Here is a 7,556-nt window from a genome sequence, read left to right on the forward strand (position 1 = left end):
TGCAAACATGAAACAAGCATATTGTGAAAGTATCAAAGGGTTTCTTATGAAATGGCACTTTACTAGTCAATATATTATAGCATTAAGTATTTCTTCAAACCGAGGCACTGAAATCATGCTTTTAGAAAACATTTGCCAAAAATCATCCATAATGGCCAAAGTGGCACAAAATCAAAAGTCCAGGTGAACTTTTTTTCCACAACAATATACACTACACATAAGAAAAATACTAATGTACTACAAGGGATTTTCAACATAGGAATCCAAATAATCAAGTACCAACATGCACAGCTGCCTGATATCACTTCTGGGGTTTTAACAAAATGTTTAACCTCTATTGTGATTGGCAGCAGCATAAGGTATCTCTTTGATAGCTGATAATGCCCAGCCATTCAGCAAGTGGCTAATATTGTAATGCCTTGATAGGCTTGAATGAACACTGTCATGTGCTACAAAACCATCACACTCCAGGGCCTGGTCACTCCATATGCTACAGGGAGCACAGTACTTTAACAATGGAGTGAAAGACTCATTATTGATTTGGCGCGTATTTTAAAAGTACGGCTCCTGTGCGTGTATAGCAGCAAGTCAGTGCAGATGGTATAAATATAAGAAAATGTTTAGGGTTGAGATCAGGTGAATAATACAACAAATGAGCACGAAACTTCACATTTATGTTCAGAAAGGTGTCTATTTAACATGATTCGAAAGGTGTTTGGAAATTCCAAAGGGAAGGTGGTATTTAATTTTTAACTCGAGATCTACTTGTCCATTTTTTTTAACCTTTTTACAGAGGGTATGATAGAGGTAATAACGACAACTCTGCCAAATTACAGCTCAGTAGGTCAAGGTGTTCACCTGATCTTATTCATCTGAATATTTTGTGCCATTCTGAGCAGTGCTGCGCTGGGCCACTGGCAATTAAGCGCACTGTGGCGATGGACCAATTTTGATTCACACTTACAGAAAACCCAAATAAGTTATGTTGCTGTAATTTGCAGGATAGTTACAAAACATAATTGGCATTAACATCTCCAATTTTTACAGAAAAATTATGACAAATAAAAGAATGAGCTCAATTTAGAAATGTCTGTGCAAGCAGTGCACAGTTGAGCTCCCTGCATGTCTATGGGAGTGTTCTAATCAAGTTGATGGTTCATTGGTCATCCCTACTATATGAGGATTTGTACTAAAATTGTAGCATCTTACCTCGGTGGATAGTGTCGAAGGCTTTTCGGAAGTCAATAAATGTTGCAATGGCTGGTAGAATTTTGGCCTTCACTGCTTCTATTATCCTCCTAAGAGCCAGTATGACAATTTTGTGCCTATTTTTGCATTTTTCATTTTTCTAAAAAATTATAGTGCATTGGTGGCAAGTAAAATATGTATATTATAGGGGCAAGGACCGTAACTACTGCACTGGAAATTTTATTTCAGCACAGACAACAGTTGTGGAGTTACAGTCAAAAATGAGGGAAACCAATATTTGATCAATAAATCAATAACTACTTGCCTTGCTGAATTTTCAGTAGCTTTCAGTGCAATAGTTGTAGTCCTTGCCCCTATCATATACCGTAAAATGGGGTAACTTTAGGCACTTTTGAGAGTTTTTAAACCACTGCTTCCAAACAAAACCAATTGTATTTCTTATTATCTCTTTTTTGAGACATTAGGGCTCCCTTCTTCACCTTGAAGTTGAAAAAAAATGTTTTTAGTAATTTTTTAAGGGTGCCCTAGGGGTTAAAATAGCCTGACCAAAGTTACCCCGCATTTGGGGAAGCTTTGGACAGAGTATTACATTCCACGAAGAAAAAAAAAAATATAATTATAAAAAAATGATATTCGCTGTATATGGGCAAGTTTTTTTTTTTTGTGACATTTGACCCCTTACAAAATTAATCATGCACACATCCTTGCTCACAATATAGATTTTAATTTTTTCTGAAAAAATGTTAAAAAAATGCTCATTTTTTGGTCAAAAATCCTGATTTTTTCGTAAATTTCGAGGAAATTGGACATGAGTGAGTATTATTTCTATCAAATATATTTCTTAACAAATTGACACCAAATATGACTAAAAATAATATTGCTGTAGGCCCTACGAAAATATGACCATTGAAAAAATATTTTCGACTGACCAAAGTTACCCCGCTGACCGAAGTTACCCCATTTTACGGTACATATCTTATTTGTCACCTATGCGCTATAATTTTTGAGAAAAATGCAAAAAATAGGCACATCATCCTATTGAAGGTCCCGGGTTGACTTGAAGGTTTGGCGCGCACTGGCCTGGTATAGAGCAAAATTCAATTTGGGCTAAAATAGTCTACATTTGAATTTTTTTCGCGTGCGCAAAATCAAATATTGTCCTAGTGAAATCTAAAAACTGAATTGGCCACTTGACGGCACATGCCTTCCTCACTCACGGTGCATTGGGGGCCTCCAAATTTTGGCCTGGCCCAGGGTGGGTCCCCAAAAAAGGTAAATCCGGCCCTGAGCTAAACACACTGAAAAAAATAAGTTTTTCTAAAAAATCAACTGATTTAATACACGTCATGCATTATTATGATGTACGAAAAAATATAATCGCGCCCCGCAACTGTGAGGCGCGATCATCGAAAATTCAGGTGCCCGCAGGCGGCGAATGGCATGATCGAGCCGGCAACTTGTGAAACCGCCCGGCCGTATTATGGCATTTTCCATATAGGGGAGACCGGGGATGGACGTTACAAAATTTACATTTTGCCCCATATAATTCCAGTGAAAGAACTCAAACACTCCATCTTGTGTGTGTGGTTAGCACATTATGTTTACTAAACCTTGGGGCATACAAAACATGAAAACATCAAACAACTAATTAACTACAAATTAACTAATGAAGGTAATTTTTTGTAACAACTTACCCCGCATACCGGGTAAGTTGTTACACCATGCGGGGTAAGTTGGCACAATGTTACAAAATTTTATGAACCTTTTATAGGCCTTTAGAAGCATTTAGATCATTTTTATTCTATAATAAGTTCATTTATATTAAACTATGATGCTCTTATATTATGGTTAGCCGCTGCAACCCGCAAAGAATTGCCATATTCGAACACACGTTGGGCAGCAGCTTCCATAATACATTAAGAGGTGTTTTCCCTCTCTCTGTCTTCCTTTTCCAGGTTCTTGGCATCATTAACAGTAGAGCAATTACAGCTCTATTTAAAGTAAATACACAGTAAACATATGAAATATTAAAACTTGAAAATTGAAACAAAATTTAGTTCAACACATGTAAAATGTAATTGGGGTAGGTTGTTACATGGGTAGGTTGTTACAGTGTAACAACTATCCCCAAAGGAGTTTTGCACACATACGTCTTTATAACACAACCCTGAGGCAGAATTACAGATCATTACTCGGGGATATATTAGTGACCTAAACATACTATATTTACCATAACAAGCTAGCATTATGCACCTCCAGTCGTTAGAGCTATTACAATATTATAGTTTTGTCAGAAAGTTACTAGGAGAGGACAAAAAAAGGTTTTTTAACTTTTTAGTAGAACAATGGAGAAAGCTCGTGATTGGCAGTGTACCCCAGTGATGTGTAGGCAACATATGGATGTCAGTTAGCGTGCCCTCTCTTATTCCAGTTTGGCACACTGAGAGGTGTAACAACTTCCCGTGTAACTTCCATCCCCGGTCTCCCTACTCGTACTCGGCCCGGGATACTCAGTTAGTTTTGCGGGGTTCATTATCGAACCCCAGCGGTTTTAGCTTGTATTTATATTATTTATTAACATAGGCCGATTTGTTTGTGATATTTCAAGCGTTTTAAAATTTCAAAATAATCCCATTCAATTACACGGTTGACGATGAAAATTTACTAAATTTAGAGAATGCAATGCGACCACCACCTGGGTGGCCGTAGCTAGCTCAACAGTTTGACTGAAATGGGAAAAATAAACCAATTTTGTTATTAAATTTCAGACTTAATACTTAGGAAATCCATAAGAAACTTTATCAACTTTGTCACAGATTAATGGTATACTAGTAGTAGAAAAACAGCTAAAACTAGTGGCAAATGGTGGTCATAGACCACAAACCTAGCTGGGGCATGTTGGTGTTGTGGAGGTATCTGACCCCTACAAAATGTTCCAAAAATGCTCCCCTGGTCATGGGGTTTGTTTTCACCGAGTTTGAGTCCCGTACTCCTAACAGATGTCCAAAAAATTCAATTATAAGATTTGACCCCAGATGACCTTTGACCTGACCTATGCATGATGTTCCATGATGTTCCCCTGGTCTTGAGGTTTGTTGTCACCATGTTTGAGCCCCGTACCTCTTACAGATATCCAGAAAATGAAATTCTACGATTTTACCCCAGATGACCTTTGACATGACCCTTGCACAGTGTTCCAAAATGTTCCCCAGGTCAGTAAGTTTGTTGTTGTGGAGTTTGAGCCCCGTACCCCTAACAGATGTCCAGAAAATGCATTTAGAAAATTTGACCTCTACATGACCGTTGACCTGACCCCTGCAAAATGTTCCCCTGGTCATGAGATTTGTTGTCACTGAGTTTGAGCCCCATACCCCTTGCAGATATCCAGAAAATGAAGTTATAAAGATTTGACCCAAGATAACCTTTGACCTGACCCCTGCAAAGTGTTCCAACATGTTCCCCTGATCATTAAGTTTGTTGTCACCAAGTTTGAGCCCCGTACCCCTTACAGATGTCCAGGAAATGCGTTTCTAAAATTTGACCTCTGCATGACCTTTGACCTGACCCCGCAAAATGTTCCCCTGGTCATGAGATTTATTGTATCGAGTTTGAGCCCCATACTCCTTACAGATGTCCAGATAATGCAATTGTAAGATTTTACCCCTTAATGACCTTTGACCCCAATTCTGTGTGCAAGGTATGGGCCCGGGGTAAAGCCGATGCACATGTGTAAGTGACGTCATTGTGCTATGTAATATGTGACAGAAGAAGCATTTTGAAGATATTTGGTTATATACCGAAAATGCCCCTTTAATGACCTTTGATCCCAATTCTGTTTGCACCATATGGGCACTGGATATAGGCGGTACATATGTGCAAGTTACGTAATTGTAGGGTGTAACATGTAGGAGGAGAAGCATTTCGAAGTTTGTTGCCAGAAGAAGAAGAAAGAAAGAACTAGTGGCAAATGGTGGTCATAGACCACAAACCTAGCTGGGGCATGTTGGTGTTTTAGAGGTATCTGACCCCTGCAAAATGTTCCAAAAATGTTCCCCTGGTCATGAGGTTTGGCGTCACCAAGTTTGAGTCCCATATTCCTTACAGACGCCCATAAAATTAAATTCTAAGATTTGACCCAGATAACATTTGACCTGACCCCTGCACAGCGTTCCAAAGTGTTCCCCTGGTCAGTAAGTTTCTTGTGACAAGAGTTTGAGCCCCGCAGGCCAGATGTCCAGAAAATGCATTTCGAAAATTTGACATCTGTATGACCTTTGACCTGACCCCTGCAAACTGTTCCCCTGTTCATGAGATTTGTTGTCACCGAGTTTGAGTCCCATACTCCTTACAGATGCCCAGGAAATTAAATTCTAAGATTTGACCCAGATAACCTTTGACCTGACCCCTGCACAGCGTTCCAAAGTGTTCCCCTAGTCAGTAAGATTCTTGTCACAAGAGTTTGAGCCCCGTATCCCTTACAGATGTCCAGAAAATGCATTTCGAAAATTTGACCTCTGCATGACCTTTGACCTGACCCCTGTAAAATGTTCCCCTGATCATGAGATTTCTTGTCACTGATTTTGAGCCCCACACCCCTTACAGATGTTGAGATAAGGCAATTGTAAGATTTTACCCCCTTAATGACCTTTGACCCCAATTCTGAGTGCAGGGTATGGGCACTGGGTAAAGCCGATGCACATGTGTAAGTGACGTCATTGTGCTATGTAATATGTGGCAGAAGAAGCATTTTGAAGGTATTTGGTTATATACCGAAAATGCACCTTTAATGACCTTTGATCCCAATTCTGTTTGCACCCTATGGGCACTGAATATAGCCGATACATATGTGCAAGTTACGTAATTGTAGGGTGTAACATATAGGAGGAGAAGCATTTTGAAGTTTGTTGCCAGAAGAAGAAGAAGAAGAAGAAAGAAAGAGGAATAGGATAGCATTACAGTACCTAGCTGGGGGTGTAAACCCCCCAGCTAGGTAAAGAAAGAAAGAAAGAACTAGTGGCAAATGGTGGTCATAGACCACAAACCTAGCTGGGGCATGTTGGTGTTGTGGAGGTATCTGACCCCTACAAAATGTTCCAAAAATGCTCCCCTGGTCATGGGATTTGTTTTCACCGAGTTTGAGTCCTGTACTCCTAACAGATGTCCAAAAAATTCAATTCTAAGATTTGACCCCAGATGACCTTTGACCTGACCTATGCATGATGTTCCATAATGTTCCCCTGGTCTTGAGGTTTGTTGTCACCATGTTTGAGCCCCGTACCTCTTACAGATATCCAGAAAATGAAATTCTACGATTTGACCCCAGATGACCTTTGACATGACCCTTGCACAGTGTTCCAAAATGTTCCCCAGGTCAGTAAGTTTGTTGTTGTGGAGTTTGAGCCCCGTACCCCTAACAGATGTCCAGAAAATGCATTTAGAAAATTTGACCTCTACATGACCTTTGACCTGACCCATGCAAAATGTTCCCCTGGTCATGAGATTTGTTGTCACTGAGTTTGAGCCCCATACCCCTTGCAGATATCCAGAAAATGAAGTTATAAAGATTTGACCCCAGATAACCTTTGACCTGACCCCTGCAAAGTGTTCCAACATGTTTCCCTGATCATTAAGTTTGTTGTCACCAAGTTAGAGCCCCGTACCCCTTACAGATGTCCAGGAAATGCGTTTCTAAAATTTGACCTCTGCATGACCTTTGACCTGACCCCCGCAAAATGTTCCCCTGGTCATGAGATTTATTGTATCGAGTTTGAGCCCCATACTCCTTACAGATGTCCAGATAATGCAATTGTAAGATTTTACCCCTTAATGACCTTTGACCCCAATTCTGTGTGCAAGGTATGGGCACTGGGTAAAGCCGATGCACATGTGTAAGTGACGTCATTGTGCTATGTAATATGTGGCAGAAGAAGCATTTTGAAGATATTTGGTTATATACCGAAAATGCCCTTTAATGACCTTTGATCCCAATTCTGTTTGCACCATATGGGCACTGGATATAGGCGATACATATGTGCAAGTTACGTAATTGTAGGGTGTAACATGTAGGAGGAGAAGCATTTTGAAATTACCTAGTTTTTGTTGCCAGAAGAAAGCAGAACCGGATAGCATTAGAATACCTAGCTGGGGGGTGTAAACCCCCCAGCTAGGTAAAGAAAGAAGAATCGGAGAGCATTACAGTACCTAGCTGGGGGGACGGTGTAAACCCCCCAGCTAGGTAACGAATTTTAATAGGCCTACTTTCTTGTAATTTTCACGTGACGAAAATCTGACCCCTGAAGACCGTGTTACGGTGCTCCTAGTGCAAAGAAGGATTTCCTTTAACCAAC

Source organism: Amphiura filiformis, chromosome 17 (assembly GCF_039555335.1).
Source record: "Amphiura filiformis chromosome 17, Afil_fr2py, whole genome shotgun sequence".
Taxonomy (NCBI): Eukaryota; Metazoa; Echinodermata; class Ophiuroidea; order Amphilepidida; family Amphiuridae; genus Amphiura; species Amphiura filiformis.